We start from the raw sequence: 18682 nt of genomic DNA on the forward strand, positions 1-18682 counted from the left end.
GATCTTGTATGTGCCATGCCCTCCGCCCTGAATTAGGTCTCTGGATGCATCCCTGTCAGTGATCTGTGGCAGGGCTTGCAAACCATGACAGACTACAAAGGGAAGCACAGCCGAGAGCTGCCCAGTGACACGAGCCTACCAAACGAGCTAAACTACTTCTATGCTCGTTATGAGGCAAATAACACTGAAACATGCATGAGGGCACCAGCTGTTCCAGAAGACTTTGTGATCACGCTCTCCGCAGCTGGGCCAGACGGATTACCAGGACGTGTACTGTGAGCATGCACTGACCAACTGGCAAGTTTCTTCACTGACATTTTCAACCTCTCCCTGTCCGAGTCTGTAATACCAACATGTTTCAAGCAGACCACCATTGTGCCTGTGCCTAAGAACACGTAACCTGCCTAAATGACTACCAACCCGTAGCACTCACATCTGTAAACATTAAGTGCTTTGAAAGGCTGGTCATGGCTCACATCAACCCCATTATCCCAGAAACCCTAGACACACTCAAATTTGCATACTGCCCCAACAGATGACGTAATCGCTATTGCACTCCACACTGCCCTTTCCCACCTGGACAAAAGTAACACCTATGTGAGACTGCTATTAATTGATGACAGCTCAGCATTTGTCACGATCGTCGTAACTTTGAGGAAGAGTGGACCAAGGCGCAGCGTGATAATGATACATCTTCTTTAATGAAGACAAACAAACGAACAAAAACAACAAACTGACAATCGTGAAGCTATACAAACAAATAGTGCTGACACTAAACACTACACATAGACAATTACCCACAAAAGCCTACTGCCTATGGCTGCCTTAAATATGGCTCCCAATCAGAGACAATGAATGACAGCTGTCTCTGATTGAGAACCATTCAGGCAACCATAGACTTACCTAGACACCTACACTCAACACAAACCCATACACTCTACCAAAACCCCCTATACCATACAACCACCCCAGACGAGACAAAAACACACAAACATCCCCCCTGTCACACCCTGACCTAACCAAACTATTACAGAAAACAAAGATAACTAAGGCCAGGGCGTGACAGCATTCAACACCATAGTACCCTCAAAGCTGATCAATAAGCTAAGGACCCTGGGACTAAACACCTCCCTCTGCAACTGGATCATGGATTTCCTGACGGGCCGCACCCAGGTGGTAAAAGTAGGTAACAACACATCCGCCACGCTGATCCTCGACACGGGGGCCACTCAGGGGTGTGTGCTCAGTTCCCTCCTGTACTCCCTGTTCCCTCATGACTGCACGGCCAGGCACGACTCCAACACCATCATTAAGTTTGCCAGTGACACAACAGTGGTAGGCCTGATCACCGACAACGACGAGACAACCTATAGGGAGGAGGTCAGAGACCTGGCCGTGTGGTGCCAGGACAACAACCTCTCCCTCAACGTGATCAAGACAAAGGAGATGATTGTGGACTACAGGAAAAAGAGGACCGAGCACGCCCCAATTCTTATTGACCGGGCTGCAGTGAAGTAGGTTGAGAGCTTCAAATTCCATGGTGTCCACATCACCAATAAACTAACATGGTTCAAGCACACCAAGACAGTCGTGAAGAGGGCACGACAAAACCTATTCCCCTCAGGAGACTGAAAGGGTTTGGCATCGGTCTTCAGATTCTCAAAAAGTTCTACAGCTGCAACATCGAGAGCATTCTGACTGGTTCCATCACTGCCTGGTATGGCAACTGCTCGGCCTCCGACCGCAAGGCACTACAGAGGGTAGTGCGAACGGCCCAGTACATCACTGTGGCCAAGCTTCCTGCCATCCAGGACATCTATACCAGGTTGTGTCAGAGGAAGGCCCTAAAAATTGTCAAAGACTCCAGCCACCCTAGTCATAGACTGTTCTCTCTGCTACCGCACAGCAAGCTGTACCGGAGCGCCAAGTCTAGGTCCAAGAGGGTTCTAAACAGCTTCTACCCCCAAGCCATAAGACTCCTGCACACCTAATCAAATGGTTGCCCAGACTATTTGCATTGCCCCCCCCCCCCCCCCTCCCTCTTGTACACCGCTGCTTCTCTCTGTTGTTATCATCTATGCATAGTCACTTTAATAACTCTACCTTCATGTATATATTACCTCAACTAACCGGTTCCCCCGCACATTGACTCTGTACCAGAACCCCCCTGTATATAGTCCCGCTATTGTTATTTTACGGCTGCTCTTTAATTACTTGTTACTTTTATTTCTTATTCTTATCCATATTTTTTTTAAACTGCATTGTTGGTTAGGAGCTCGTAAGTAAACATTTCACTGTAAGGTCTACACCTGTTGTATTCAGCGCATGTGACTAATAAAATTTGATTTGATTTGATCTGGTCTGTGCCATGACCTCCGCCCTGAATCAGGTCTCTGAACCCATCCCTGTCAGTGATATTGTATGTGCCATGCCCTCTGCCCTGGACCCACCGCTGTCAGTGGTCGCTGGGGCATAATGCTGTAGATTGTAGTAACAGCTTTAAAATCAGATTAACAGACACAGACTAATGACCATGTCTTTTCAAGGCATTCTCAATCAGCTCTGTTGCCCTGGTGATGGCTATATCTTGTTCTCCTCTCCCTTTTGCTGCCTTTGTAAATTCATCATCCAGCTAGAAAAGGAGGGGAAGGAATGATACATGGAGAGAAGGAAAGGAAGGAGTGATACATGGAGGGAAGGAGAGGAAGGAGTGATACAGGGAGGGGAGGAGAGGAAGGAGTGATACAGGGAGGGAAGGAGGGGAAGGAGTGATACAGGGAGGGAAGGAGGGGAAGGAGTGATACAGGGAGGGAAGGGGGGGAAGGAGTTATACAGGGAGGGAAAGAGAGGAAGGAGTGATACAGGGAGGGAAGGAGGTGAAGGAGTGATACAGGAAGGGAAGGAGAGGAAGGAGTGACACAGGGAGGGAAGGAGAGGAAGGAGTGATACAGGGAGGGAAGGAGGGGAAGAAGTGATACAGGAAGGAGAGGAGAATAAAGATGGAGCAGAGTGAGTCTGCTATAGGCTGACCGCTGCTTCTGGCTGTATGATAACTCTTAGCCTTCATTGAAATAATGTCACGTCAACCTGAGCCAAGGCAACGTACAGACAGTAGAGTAAGTGAAGGAAGAGGATGAACTCAAGGATTCTATTTTGACTTTGGTCGTAAATCATAACGCTCTCCCTCTCATATGCTCTCAGATGGTATGGCAAATCTATCTGGTAGGGAGACTGGCAACAATGTAGAATATGAATAATGAATGGGAATTATGACCATCAGAGCTACGTTGGTCGGAATTATGACCATCAGAGCTACGTTGGTGGGAATTATGACCATCAGAGCTACGTTGGTGGGAATTATGACCATCAGAGCTACGTTGGTGGGAATTATGACCATCAGAGCCACAGACACAAAACATTTATTCAAGAGAAATAGAATGGGCCTTGGTCATTCTCTCTAGATTGAATGTGGTTTACAAAAAGACATACCGTAGGTCAAATTAAACCAGGGGTGTCAAACTCATTCCATGGAGGGCCGAGTGTCTGTGGGTTTTTGTTTTTTCCTTTCTATTAAGACAACCAGGTGAGGGGAGTTCCTTACTAATTCGTGACCTTAATTCATCAATAAAGTACAAGGGTGGAGTGAAAACCCAGACACTCGCTCGCCGTGGAATGTGTTTGACACATGTGCCTTAAAGTGTTTGTAGGGGTTTTTGTATTCAAAGGGGCAATTTTTGCGATGGTTCATTCCACTCCCACCAAGGACTTTTAACCAATAAACCAGAAACCGACAGACAGATGCCTGCATCATCTGTCCATCCTTTCCAATTCTCCAAGCACGAGATAGGCCATGTGACCCAGTCACTAACAGTTGCCATGGTGAATTGTGCTGGGGGGGGGGGGGGGGGGGGCAGAAACAGCAGCTTCAGAAAGAAAACCAGTGAATGAGGAAAACTCCAAACTGACTTCTAATCAAAGATTTAAGAGAGTACCATGTCAGATATATATTTTTTCTTTCAAGCTTCAACAGCCAGAAAAACAACAACGAAACATGAAAAGTAAATTGGTTAGATCCTTTAGAACAACACCTGGAAAAAAAACAGGTCCCGTTTAACCCTCTAATGGCTGGTTTCTGTTTAACCCTCCAATGGCTGGTTCCCGTTTAACCCTCTAATGCACAGGTGTCAAACTCATTCCATGGAGGGCCGAGTGTCTGCGGGTTTTCGCTCCACCCTTGTACTTGATTGATGAATTAACATCACTAATTAGTTAGGAACTCCCCACACCTGGTTGTCTAGGGCTTTATTGAAAGGAAAGACCAAAAACCTGCAGACACAAGGCCCTCCGTGGAATGAGTTTGACACCCCTGCTCTAATGGCTTGTATCTGTTTAACCCTCTAATGGCTGGTTCCTGTTTAACCCTCTAATGGCTTGTATCTGTTTAACCCTCTAATGGCTTGTATCTGTTTAACCCTCTAATGACTGGTTTCTGTTTAACCCTCTAATGGCTTGTTCCTGTTTAACCCTCTAATGGCTGGTTTCTGTTTAACCCTCTAATGGCTGGTTTCTGTTTAACCCTCTAATGGCTGGTTTCTGTTTAACCCTCTAATGGCTGGTTTCTGTTTAACCCTCTAATGACTGGTTTCTGTTTAACCCTCTAATGGCTGGTTTCTGTTTAACCCTCTAATGGCTGGTTTCTGTTTAACCCTCTAATGGCTGGTTTCGGTTTAACCCTCTAATGGTTGGTATCTGTTTAACCCTCTAATGGTTGGTTTCTGTTTAACCCTCTAATGGCTGGTTTCTGTTTAACCCTCTAATGGCTGGTTTCTGTTTAACCCTCTAATGGCTGGTTTCTGTTTAACCCTCTAATGGCTGGTTTTTGTTTAACCCTCTAATGGCTGGTTTCTGTTTAACCCTCTAATGGCTGGTTTCTGTTTAACCCTCTAATGGCTGGTTTCTGTTTAACCCTCTAATGGCTGGTTTCGGTTTAACCCTCTAATGGTTGGTATCTGTTTAACCCTCTAATGGCTGGTTTCTGTTTAACCCTCTAATGGCTGGTTTCTGTTTAACCCTCTAATGGCTGGTTTCTGTTTAACCCTCTAATGGCTGGTTTCTGTTTAACCCTCTAATGGCTGGTTTCTGTTTAACCCTATAATGGCTGGTTTCTGTTTAACCCTCTAATGGCTGGTTTCTGTTTAACCCTCTAATGTCTGGTTTCTGTTTAACCCTCTAATGGCTGGTTTCTGTTTAACCCTCTAATGGCTGGTTTCTGTTTAACCCTCTAATGGCTGGTTTCTGTTTAACCCTCTAATGGCTGGTTTCTGTTTAACCCTCTAATGGCTGGTTTCTGTTTAACCCTCTAATGGCTGGTTTCTGTTTAACCCTCTAATGGCTGGTTTCAGTTTAACCCTCTAATGGTTGGTATCTGTTTAACCCTCTAATGGTTGGTTTCTGTTTAACCCTCTAATGGCTGGTTTCTGTTTAACCCTCTAATGGCTGGTTTCTGTTTAACCCTCTAATGGCTGGTTTCTGTTTAACCCTCTAATGGCTGGTTTTTGTTTAACCCTCTAATGGCTGGTTTCTGTTTAACCCTCTAATGGCTGGTTTCTGTTTAACCCTCTAATGGCTGGTTTCTGTTTAACCCTCTAATGGCTGGTTTCGGTTTAACCCTCTAATGGTTGGTATCTGTTTAACCCTCTAATGGCTGGTTTCTGTTTAACCCTCTAATGGCTGGTTTCTGTTTAACCCTCTAATGGCTGGTTTCTGTTTAACCCTCTAATGGCTGGTTTCTGTTTAACCCTCTAATGGCTGGTTTCTGTTTAACCCTATAATGGCTGGTTTCTGTTTAACCCTCTAATGTCTGGTTTCTGTTTAACCCTCTAATGTCTGGTTTCTGTTTAACCCTCTAATGTCTGGTTTCTGTTTAACCCTCCAATGGCTTGTTCCTGTTTAACCCTCTAATGGCTGGTTTCTGTTTAACCCTCTAATGGCTGGTTTCTGTTTAACCCTCTAATTGCTGGTTTCTGTTTAACCCTCTAATAGCTTGTTCCTGTTTAACCCCAGTCTAATTGCTGGTTTCTGTTTAACCCACTAATGGCTTGTTCCTGTTAAACCCTCCAGTGGCTGGTTTCTGTTTAACCCCAGTCGAATTTCTGGCTTCTGTTTAACCCTCTAATGGCTGGTTTCTGCTTAACCATCTAATTGCTTGTTCCTGATAAACCCTCTAATGGTTGGTTCCTGTTAAACCCTCTATTGGCTGGTTTCCGTTTAACCCTCTAATGGCTGGTTTTTGTTTAACCCTCTAATGGCTTGTTTCTGTTTAACCCTCTAGTGGCTGGTTTTTGTTTAACCCTCTAATGGCTTGTTTCTGTTTAACCCTCTAATGGCTGGTTTCTGTTTAACCCTCTAATGGCTGGTTTCTGTTTAACCCTCTAATGGCTGGTTTCTGTTTAACCCTCTAATGGCTGGTTTCTGTTTAACCCTCTAATGGCTGGTTTCTGTTTAACCCTCTAATGGCTGGTTTCTGTTTAACCCTCTAATGGCTGGCTTCTGTTGAACCCTCTAATGGCTTGTTTCTGTTTAACCCTCTAATGGCTGGTTTCTGTTTAACCCTCTAATGACTGGTTTCTGTTTAACCCTCTAATGGTTGGTTTCTGTTTAACCCTCTAATGGCTGGTTCCTGTTTAACCCTATAATGGCTGGTTTCTGTTTAACCCTCTAATGGCTGGTTTCTGTTTAACCCTCTAATGGCTGGTTTCTGTTTAACCCTCTAATGGCTGGTTTCGGTTTAACCCTCTAATGGCTGGTATCTGTTTAACCCTCTAATGGCTGGTTTCTGTTTAACCCTCTAATGGCTGGTTTCTGTTTAACCCTCTAATGGCTGGTTTCTGTTTAACCCTCTAATGGCTGGCTTCTGTTTAACCCTCTAATGGCTGGTTTCTGTTTAACCCTCTAATGGCTGGTTTCTGTTTAACCCCAGTCTAATTGCTGGTTTCTGTTTAACCCTCTAATGGCTGGTTTCTGTTTAACCCTCTAATGGCTGGTTTCTGTTTAACACTCTAATGGCTGGTTTCTGCTTAACCCTCTAATGGCTTGTTCCTGTTTAACCCTCTAATGGCTGGTTTCTGATTAAACCTCTAATTGCTGGTTTCTATTTAACCCTCTAATTGCTGGTTTCTATTTAACCTTCTAATGGTTGGTTTCTGTTTAACCCTATAATTGCTGGTTTCATTGACTCCAGCTTGGCTGTAGCATACCACCACCCATTCACAGAAGATCCTGTTTGTCCAGTTGAACTAACTGAAGGACATGAAGCAGAACAGGGTGTGTTTCTGTTTCCATTAGAAGGGAGATGCAAAAGCGTTGTAAATTTGGTCTACTACAACATTCCAAACAGAAGAATGGTGTAGGAAGACAATGACATTTCAAAGTGAACAAAATGGTCGGTAATTAATTACAAGGTAATAGAGAAATTATATCACTTGAATCCAACATTTTGAAAGAATAACCTTTGGCAGAAAAAAGGGGGTGTAGGCTACAGCAGTATATCAGACGGGCGGCAGGGTAGCCTAGTGGTTAGAGCGTTGGACTAGTAACCGAAAGGTTGCAAGTTCAAATCCCTGAGCTGACAAGGTACAAATCTGTCGTTCTGCCCCTGAACAGGCAGTTAACCCACTGTTCCTAGGCCGTCATTGAAAATAAGAATTTGTTCTTAACTGACTTGCCTAGTTAAATAAAGGTATAATAAATAAATAAATAAATAAAGACTACTTTGATAGCTTTTCAGAGTTATATCTCTGAGGGAGGTTCTAAAAAAACAGGAACGAGGAGGACAGAGATAAGATAAGATAAGAAGGAGAGGACAGATGAGGAGGACTGAGGAGGGGGAGGACAGAGGAGAAGGAGGACAGAGGAGTGGGAGGACAGAGGAGGGGAACAGAGGAGGGAAAGATAGAGGAGGAGAACAGAGGAGCAGGAGGACAGAGGAGGGGAAGACAGAAGAGCGGGAGGACAGAGGAGTGGGAGAAGGAGGACAGGGGAGTGGGAGGAGGACAGGGGAGTGGGAGGAGGACAGAGGAGTGGGAGGAGGACAGAGGAGCAGAAGGAGGAGAACAGAGAAGGAGGACAGAGGAGCGGGAGGAGGAGGACAGAGGAGGACAGAGAAGCGGGAGGAGGAGGACAGAGGAGTAGGAGGAGGAGGACAGAGGAGCAGGAGGAGGACAGAGAAGGAGGACAGAGGAGTGGGAGGACAGAGGAGCAGGAGGACAGAAAAGGAGGACAGAGGAGTGGGAGGACAGAGGAGTGGGAGGAGGAGGACAGAGGAGCAGGAGGAGGAGGACAGAGAAGGATGACAGAGGAGCGGGAGGAAGAGGACAGAGGAGCGGGAGGAGGAGGACAGAGGAGCAGGACAGAGGAGTAGGAATAGGAGGACAGAGGGGCAGGCGGAGGAGGACAGAGAAGGAGGACAGAGGAGCAGGAGGAGGAGGACAGAGAGGAGGACAAAGGAGCGGGAGGAGGAGGACAGAGGAGCGGGGAGAGGAGGAAAGAGGAGCAGGAGGACGAGGACAGAGAAGGAGGACAGAGGAGAGGGAGGAGGGGGTCTAAAGTGAGTCAGCTATCACACTCTGATGTGAGAGTTACAGTTTGGTGTAAACTCAGTGATGCTTAGAGAGCCCATAGAGTTGCACTGTGGCCCATAGTTTCTCAAATGAGCAATACATTTACATTAGGCTCCACTCAAGAATACACATAATGCACCCCTTGCCATTATACTGTAGGTCTACATGACTGTGTAATACTGTGCAAATAAGTCAAGCGTAGGGGGACCATGCATCCCAAAAACCTGAGGGGGCACAAATTACGTGAGGATGGTTGGGGGGTTGTCCAGAGGGAGGGCTCGGTCTTCCGACCATAAATTGGCGAATTTAGCATTTTTTTAAACACCTGAAACAGCTTTTTCCTGCAACCTAGGGACATAATCATGATGCTTAATTCTATGTAAAAGAAAATGTATATTTATCTGCATATCTAAGCATACCTCTTCAGCTGTCCGTATCCTCCTGCTTCTTTTTTTAAAGAAACGAAATATGTTTCTCTGCTCAAATTTGGGTAAAAGATTAAAAGTAATGTGAGTCTTATTCAGTACATTTAGTTATTGCTTGCTTTTCTGAAGTCTACAAACCTGGCCAACAGGCATGTCAGCTAAGATAGTAAGACAAGTTAACTACTCTAACTTGATTGACAGCCTGAAAAGACTTCTTGGTAGCTAGTTATGATGTTGGGAACCTATCTGAGCTAACTTCATAAAATTGCAAGGTGTCTAGTCATATTACAGAAAAAAAATACATTTATAAAAAGGAAAAATCTGAAGGGGCACGTGCCCCTGTTTCCCCTATGGGAATGATGCCTCTGGTTGAAGTCCCCCGCCAAAGTGAAGCAGATGCCTTTTCTTTTCCTTTAATCCCCATTTTCACCACCAAATGCTGTGCAGTTTATTCTAACAGTTGGAATTAACTGTATTCCTTGGAGGCATAAAACAATGGTACTGTGCGCTTGTTCAATCTTATTTAATTGCGTTTACAATACGCCATATTCTAATTAGGCTACATAACGAACTCCTGTGAATAAATAAATACAAATTGTGTAGCGGCGACCGCGCGCACAAATCAACGCTGTTCTTCTGCGCTGCGGCCAGTTGCCAGGGGGTATGGAAGGGAGGGGTTATGATTGGCTGAATTGGGATTGTTGCCTTGGCGACGGAGAGGGGTTTGGTAGCGTTACTGTGCGGCATGATCTGCGCGTTGCGAGTATGAGGAAGCAGCTGCCGATGTGATCTCCGACACTGTGAGAAACTGAGACAGACACCTGAACACACGATTCCAGCCATACTGCTATTTTACAGGAACCGCGTGCATGATTGTAAGTAGTTGAAAATATGTGTTTCTTTCATTTTATGGTGTGCGATATCACGGAATGCTTTGTGTTTTCCATGGCTGGTGAAAGGCAGCGCGAAGTAAATGAGAGCAGTAACTGATAGCTCGTGCAGCCAGCATGGCAGTTCTATAGCGGACAACATGTAACGTTACTTCCCCCATTAGTTATCCGAACTCTAGCTTTGCGTTATGGTAAGCTAGTTATATGGAAACGTTTCAGTGATTTAGTCTGTGTTTTAGTTTTTTCTTACCTGAGTTTCTCAACTCCACAATATATACTAAACTAGAACTATCTTGTGCTAAGAAGTTGTTTTTGGCGTTTTGTCTTCCATGTGGCATTAGCTATCGAGCTAACTGTAGCAAAGTTCTTTTGTGACCGACCCAACAAGATACAATTGACCGTCCAATATTTTTATTCAGATTTGAGCATGCATTATACACTTTTACAGACTTATATCAATTTCAACAATGTGTAGCGACGGTGGATATTTCTATCCAGTTTGGATAGCTTCGCTACTTTCCTAACAGTTTTAATGGGTCATATCAAATGGCTAGTTTTCGCATGCAGTCATTCGATGAACATGTATCGTTCTAGTTTCTTAAATGTGTTATGTTTACTCCCCGTTTCATTCGACGTTAGATTGCCATGAGTCATGACACGAGTCTGCCTGCGAGTTAAACCATTTGTCAGACACCACATCGATAACTGCATGAATTTATTTCATGTATTAAATGAGGTCATGCCATTTGTGTAATATGGACCATGGAATATTTTTAAAGTAATCTGAAATAGTATTTTAAACCGTAGTCGTTGATTTGTTAATGCAAGAACGCTTTTTCATGTGAGGAGAGAATGTAGGACAATTTTGTTGGGCGACAGTAGCAGGGGGTGTTACCATGTTTGTGACTTTGTAGCCAATTTGCAGTGTTGTCGGTCTATCAAACAGCGATAGTCGCTGTAGTCGCTGTGATAACTTATTTTTTTTGTGTGAAAACGATGAGTGAATTATTTCTCTATTATTGATTCCTCATTGAGTGAAATGGCCCTTGACACGTGGTCCAGGGGATATCGAAGAGCTGATCAAGCGAAAGATAGCTTGCTAACCTTTAATTTCTTCTGCTCAACCTCCTCTAATGTCCCATGAGTTGGCCTGCACTCAATGCAATATGTATTTGGATGGACGTTGAGTCAAATCCTCAATCACTCACATGCATATTGTCCCGCGTTGCAATTTTGTCAGTTGAAATGGAGCGTGGTCTTCTTTGACAATACATTATGGGACAGAGACACCGCTCACTGATGATGGAAGAAGTGACCACAGCAACTCTGAAGACCCTCATCACATATTGGAGCATATCAGCACATCCCTGGACATGCAATAGGTTTAGTGTCAAATTGCCTTTGGAGTAGCTACAGGTAACTGCCAAAATAAAGGGAACACCAACATAGGAAAGATTTGGTTTTTGTGCATCTCTAAGCAATGTTCTATTGATTCCTGGTGTCAATTGATGTGTATCTGAGCTATTGCCATTAAAGCAGGCAGAAATTCAGCCAGTATGACTTAGCATTGCGATAAAGCCGCTCTCACTACACCGGAAGTTACTCAGAATGTGACTTCTAGATTGCAAAAACATCTATCATGCATGTCAGATTTAAATACTGGCTGATGTCATAACGCAGGAGGTCATCTTCTCTCGAATGAGCCATTGATTATATTTTTGCGATATTCCTACCTCAAGATATGTGTAATTTAAGAGGTTCCACCTCTTCAGTCCAGGGTGCATTGCATGGTACCGTTGTGAATGTCAGACTCAACACTCCGAGGCACATCGATCTGCAGGTTGAACATGGTGAGATTGTAGACTCCTGAATTTGTTTAGCAGATTTTACAGCCAACTAGCTACTTCACATGCTGATATTGACTTTGGTATTATTGTGGATTATTCCTTTTAATAGGGCATTGGGCCACCACGAGCATCCAGAACATCTTCAATGCGCCTTGGCATAGATCGGGGCTGGGCAACTGCACCCCCCCCGCCCCCCAAAAACTAGGGCTGCGGGTTGCAAAATTCCTGGAACTTTAAAAAAAAATCCCTGGTTTTCCTGAAATCCCGGTTGGAGAGCTCCCGGAATCAGCAGGAAATCTGTAATTCTCCAACCAGGAATTCTAAAAAACAAGGGAATTTAATTGAAAGTTCCTGGAATTTTGCTGGAACTTAGTCTGGGTCTCACCTTACTGTTGAGAGTTATGATAGTAGAATACACAAGGTGACATTTCTATATTTGGTTATCCATCAGCATTAATTTTTTTATCAGTCACTCAATTAGCCATGTCAGCAAAAAAAATGTAGATTGGTAAAATATCGATTTTTTTAAATATTTTTTTCTAGCATATATATAGCATATCCACAAAACGTTGCTTAGGGCCCCCAACAAAATGTTGCTGATGGCCCCCAAAAGGCTTGGGCTGGCTCTGACTGCATGTGTGAGAATGGTTGTGCGTAGCTGATCTGCGAGCCACCGCGGCTCCTTATGAGTTCACATTTTGTGGCCCACAACCATGTCCATGTTGCCGATCCCTGGCATAGATTCTAGAAGTATCTGGGACTCTATTGGAGGGATGTGACACCATTCTTCCCCAATAAATTCCATTATTGGATGTTTTGTTGATGGTGGTGGAAAACACTGTCTCAGTCGCCACTCTAGAAACAACCATAAGTGTTCAATTGAGTTGATCTGGTGATTGAGACACTTACACACACACACACACCCTTTAAAACCCCTATGCTCCTTTGAGACCCCTATTTCAAAGTCACTGAGATCTCTTCTACCATGGTAGCCAGAATAATGGCCAACTGGGCATTTTTATACATGAACCTAAGCATGGTGGGATGTTAATTGCTTAATTAACCCAGGAACCACACCTGTGTGGAATTACCTGCTTCCAATACACTTTGTATCCCTCATTTCCTGAAGTGTTTCCTTTATTTCGACAGGGGGGCCCTGAATTTGAATTTGAACACTGCCTTGTGCTTGACCTCAACAGTTGATGAAACCAGTTTTAAAATGTCTGTAGTAAATTGAGTTCTAAAACTATGATTTAACAGCATAAATCAACCATCATTCTGAGGACTAAAGGTGTCACATTTCTGGGAAAGTGTCTTATTTTAAATATTACATTTTCAACAATTTTGTACATTTTCACCCCAAAGTTATAGTATGTAGTACACACTAACACTGTGTCTGTGGACATGTCTCATTACGTAACACTTTTTCAAGTTCCTGTAAAAACTCCAGTCTGTTTTTAAATAATGTTTTATTTACCCATGATGCATCATCTAGATGAGTAGTCCTTAGAAGATAACAAATTAAGTTAATTTATTTGCTTATATGCCTTCAGAATGAGGGTATATTCTCAAACACCCCCTTTATCCCACTTGACCTTCTTATTATCAAATGGCTTAAATTGGGGAAAAGTAAATTTTTTTACATTGTATTGATAACCTCATTTTAAATATTTTTCTGTTTTCAGCGTAATGTTTGACTCGGGCCTTTTCATTAGGGGAGTGATGTTTAAAAAAACATTTAAATATTAATTTGTAACTTTTGGGGATTTATGGTAATGAGAATTTTGAATGCTTTTAAAATGCGTAATATCTGACCGCAAAACATAATAATTATGAAACAGATAAGTACATATCCTAATCTCGGAGATTCCAGAGGGCATTTTGTGAAATTTGATTCTTGAGATTATTTTGTTGTTGACTGTTTTCTGAGAATGACTGCTACACTAAATCCATGAGGTAATGGATTATCACAAGATTTTCTGACTGTTGGTGGCCAATTCAATATTTTCTGTTCTCCATAGGTGTGGCAGTTGGTGTGATAACGTACAAAAATAGTATCCCCTCTCGTTGTGATCATGTGTCCCCTTTTCTCCTCTTACAAAACAGAGGATGATGATTTGAATTGAAACGTGTTGCCTACTGTAGTTGTCTTGTTACACAGGCAAGTGCGTGTGTGAGATTAGGGTGTGGGGGGGCAGTGGTCCTGTTTTGTCAAACATATGCTGTTTGCTGACAAATGTGCCACAGATAAACAGTTAAACAAAGCAGGCCTGAGACAAAAGTAGGAAAACAGAAGTGATTAACCTGTCATTAATTTATCTGCCAGGAATAGTGTGTTTGTGTGTGAGCACACTGTACATGATTGTTTTTCTTTTAACCATATGCTGTTTAAAATGTTTCTACCGTGTGCGTTTGCAAGTTAAAAAAAATTGTACCATAATGTGCACAAGTATACATGCTTGTACAGGAGTGCTGCAGTCAGAAGGGTAAGTATCTTAGCTGCCTGAAATAGTCTGAGACGTCCTCTCTTTCATGGCATTCATGACTATAAATATGCCCTGCCCATAACCCTAGTAATGCTGCTGCTAACCCTGCTATGTAATGGCTATCTCTCAGCGCAGACACGTGGTGGAAAGATTGTCACAAGTGTGTGTGTGCGCGCGTAGGGGTGTTTGTGTGGTTGATCATCTTGGCTGCTCCACATAATAAGGTTATTTAAATCGCCGGCATTAGATTCTAGAATCGAAATACCATATTCCCCATATCCCCACACTAACCATATTCCACAGTGAAAAAAGACATGCCATTTTAATCAAGAAGTGCAATAGAAAGAGCCCGGTGCTTCAATCTTGGTGAATTTTCTGTCCTTGTCCTCTGGGACGTGTTGAAGTGTACCAGACTGACATTATCCATGTCCCTCAGGAGACTAGGGAATGGAACACTAATGTTTCTGAAACATGGAGGAGGCTATAGGTGCTTTGTAACTCTTAATACATTCATCATGCCTTGCCTATAGGTGATAGTTCTATCAGAAACATGTGTTTCACAAGCTAATATGCTAGGTATTCCGCTTTCCAAGAAGTAAATACTGTTAGATTGCATGCTCTCCACATGCATTAGTGTAAAGGACTTAAGGCCTGTATGTCTGTTACTTTAAACAACTTCTTATGGCTGCAATCCCAGTAACGGGATCGATATGACAGCAGCCAGTGAAAGTGGCCTACCAGTCTGTGAATACAAAGCATTCCCTATTATGTTAACAACAATGCCATGTTATCACAGTGTGATGGACTTTGACCCAGAATGATGAAAGGTTAGCCTATACCTCTTCAGAACTATAGTTGTGGTCTGTATAGGGGATTGTGTTTTAGCTGGGGCTGTTTAACGGAGGCCATTAGGATTAGCGGCAGTCCTTAAAAAAGAAGTTGACATGTCTGGAAGTCTGTTATGGAGACAAATGGTTAACTAATTATCCTCTGTCACTCCTATTATTCTATTGACTCCAGTGTGCTATGGTGCTGCACTCAATACCCTTTATACCCAATTAACACTCAAGGTGTGAAGACAACTGGTGGTCTGACGATGTGTGTAGCGACTTGGCCTATCTGAACACTCTGGAGTAGCGTGTGGGGTTTGAGATGGCGTTCGAATTAGAAAACACACTGCCTGTAGGAACAAAAACTGGCGAGTTTTGTGCCATTCATGTAGGTAACTAAAGTACCAGTCTGATCAACAGCCAGTCTTGAAAAGGTCTGTGATTTAACAACCTTCAAACATTGTGTTCTCTATGCATGGTTGGTTGGTTTATTTTTGTAATTAACCCTTAAGCCAGGGAATCATGCTGAGACCATCAATATACAATTACTCTACGTCCTATATGCACATCAATTACTCTAAATCTACAGTTGAAGTCGGAAGTTTACATACACTTAGGATGGAGTCAACCACCAGTTTTAACCACTCCACAAATTTCTTGTTAACAAAAAAAAATCGATTTGGCAAGTCGGTTAGGACATCTACTTTGTGCATGACACAAGTAATTTTTCCAACAATTGTCTACGGACAGACTATTTCACTTATAATTCACTGTATCACAATTCCAGTGGGTCAGAAGTAGAGGTCGACCGAATATGATTTGTCAACGCCAATACCGGTTATTGGAGGACCAAAAAAAGCCAATACCGATTTATCGGACACAGTTTTAGATTTTTTAAAATTAATTAATTTGTAATGACAATTACAAAAATACTGAATGAACAGTTATTTTAACTTTAATATAATACATCAATAAATCAATTTAGCCTCAAATAAATAATGAAACATGTTCAATTTGGTTTAAATAATGCAAAAACAAAGTGTTGGAGAAGAAAGTAAAAGTGCAATATCTGCTATGTGAGAACATATGAAAGCTGGTGGTTCCTTTTAACATGAGTCTTCAATATTTCCAGGTAAGAAGTTTTAGGTTGTAGTTATTACAGGAATTATAGGACTATTTCCCTCTATACCATTTGTATTTCATTAACCTTTGACTATTGGATGTTCTTATAGGCACTTTAGTATTGCAAGTGTAACAGTATAGCTTCCGTCCCTCTCCTCGCTCCTCCCTGGGCTCGAACCAGCAACACAATGACAACAGCCACAATCGAAGCAGCGTTACCCATGCAGAGCAAGGGGAACAACTACTAGAAGGCTCAGAGCGAGTGACGTTTGAAACGCTATTAGCGCGTGCTAACTAGCTAGCCATTTGACTTCGGTTACACCAGCCTCATCTCGGGAGTTGATAGGCTTGAAGTCATAAACAGCGCAATGCTTGACGCACAACGAAGAGCTGCTGGCAAAATGCACGAAAGTGCTGTTTGAATGAATGTTTACGCGCCTGCTTCTGCCTACCACCGCTCAGTCAGATACTTAGACACTTGTATGCTCAGTCAGATTATATGCAACGCAGGAAATGCTAGATAATATATAGTAATATCATCAACCATGTGTAGTTAACTAGTGGTTATGATTGATTGTTTTTTATAAGATAAGTTTAATGCTAGCTAGCAACTTACCTTGGCTTACTGCGTTAGCGTAACAGGTAGTCTCCTTGTGGAGTGCAACGAGAGAGAGGCAGGTCGTTATTGCGTGGGACTAGTTAACTGTAAGGTTGCAAGATTGTATCCTCCGAGCTGACAAGGTAAAAATCTGTCGTTCTGCCCCTGAACAAGACAGCTAACCCACCGTTCCTAGGCCGTCATTGAAAATAAGAATGTGTTCTTGACTGACTTGCCTAGTTCAATAAAGGTGTAAAAAAAACACAATTTTTTGGCAAATCGGCGCCCAAAAATATCGATTTCCGATTGTTATGAAAGCTTGGGATCCCTACTTAATCGGCCATTCCGATTAATCGGTCTACCTCTAGTTCAGACTGAGGAGAAATCCGCACACGATGCATCCCTGATTACCGTCTGTGTCAGCCAGATCTGAACACAATTGGACCATAAAGCGAGTTTTGTGCGTCTAGACCCGTCTTTTCAATGTGATCTTTGTATTAGGATAGCAGAAGTCCCATGTAAGTGTTAAGTGTAGACACCATCTCAGTGTTGCATGAAAAAGTGAAACAATTCAACCTGTATTCAACTCAGGCTGTATGATTTAAAGGTGCAGTATGCAGAAATCGCACCGCCATTTCCTGGCTGCAAAAATAGAATAGTTCGCCAAATTTCAGTTTGTGACAAAAGAAGTATAGAGAATCATTGTCACTTGTATCTAATCTGCTGCGAAGTATCTTTTAAATAACCCAAAAGATTGTATTTTCAGCTTTTTGAAGCTGGTGTACAAAACCGAAAGTATGACACAAACAAAACTAAGAACGGGAAGCATGGAAACAGCGTGCATAGAACAGATCTACCGCTTCTTAGACTTGCTTTCATTGAGAGAGACAGATCTACTGTCTAACTCACATTTCTATGTGAATTTGGTCAGTTAGCCCAAAAAGTTACATATTGCAGCTTTAAAGGAAGTGAGAGAGGAGCAGAAAAACAACAGCGGTGTGCTGTCTTGGTTCTTTATTTTAGTCTTCCTGATTCATGTCAGGACCATCTCTAATTCTTGTTGTCTCTGAGAGTTGTCCCTGTTGGGTTAGTAAGCTCTCCTTTTCTCCTGCTCCTCTCCGCCATATCTGGTGGTTTCTGGTTTATCCCACTGAAGCAACCAATTTGTCTGTTGCCGCTGCCTCCTCGATCAACCCATCAAGGCTCTTGTCTGTCTGCTGATTATGATCTGGCCTTTGTTTGGAGGTTACTGCTTTTAATGACTGCAGCTGCTCATATATTTCATCTCCTGACACACACACACACACCGCTCAGAGCCACGGACCAGACGTTGTGTAACTTCTGAAAGCTTCTCTGATCCTGTCTATTTAAGACTAGTGTGACTTTTTACTAGTGATGGGGGAAAAAATGTATACAGTTACATGCCGGGATATTGTGCTGTACAATATTGACAATATCGTAATATTTTTGCGCTAGTTGGCTGTACCTGCACCAAAACTCCAGTATTTTTCTTTCATAGCTTGTTCTTCATCTTTTTAAGTAGAGAGCCAATTTGTTTTCAGCTCTTTTATTTCCATGACTGATAACTCATTTTCTCTCTTGTCCCTCTGCAGCAGACATATACTGAGCAATATGTTTGGAACATCAAGTCACAGTATCAAATTGCAATACATATAGAATCGTGAGAATAGCAATACATATAGAATCGCAATACACTTAGAATTGTGAGAATCGCAACACATGTCGTATCGGCACCTAAGTTTGGTCATAATATGTTATGGTGAGGCCTCTGGCAATTCCCAGCCCTTTGACTTTACTGAGTGTTAAGGCTTTAGGGAATGTGTTAATTGAGCATGTTTTGGGATC

General features: G+C 42.8%; 1 protein-coding gene across 3 annotated transcripts in view; it reads left to right on the forward strand.

Annotated features, from left to right (window-relative positions):
• Positions 1 to 9726: 9726 nt before the first annotated feature.
• Positions 9727 to 18682, forward strand: part of LOC129862905 (forkhead box protein N2-like) — a 49805-nt gene continuing 40849 nt past the window's right edge. The window contains exon 1 of one of the 3 annotated variants that reach the window (XM_055935014.1): positions 9727 to 9918. The gene's annotated coding sequence lies outside the window, so the exon portion shown is untranslated. Of the gene's footprint in view, positions 9919 to 10880; positions 11350 to 18682 lie in introns of those variants that run through there. The other 2 variants (XM_055934998.1, XM_055935006.1) reach the window with 2 other exon arrangements.

The sequence above is a fragment of the Salvelinus fontinalis genome, chromosome 1 (assembly GCF_029448725.1).
Source record: "Salvelinus fontinalis isolate EN_2023a chromosome 1, ASM2944872v1, whole genome shotgun sequence".
NCBI classification, from domain to species: domain Eukaryota; kingdom Metazoa; phylum Chordata; class Actinopteri; order Salmoniformes; family Salmonidae; genus Salvelinus; species Salvelinus fontinalis.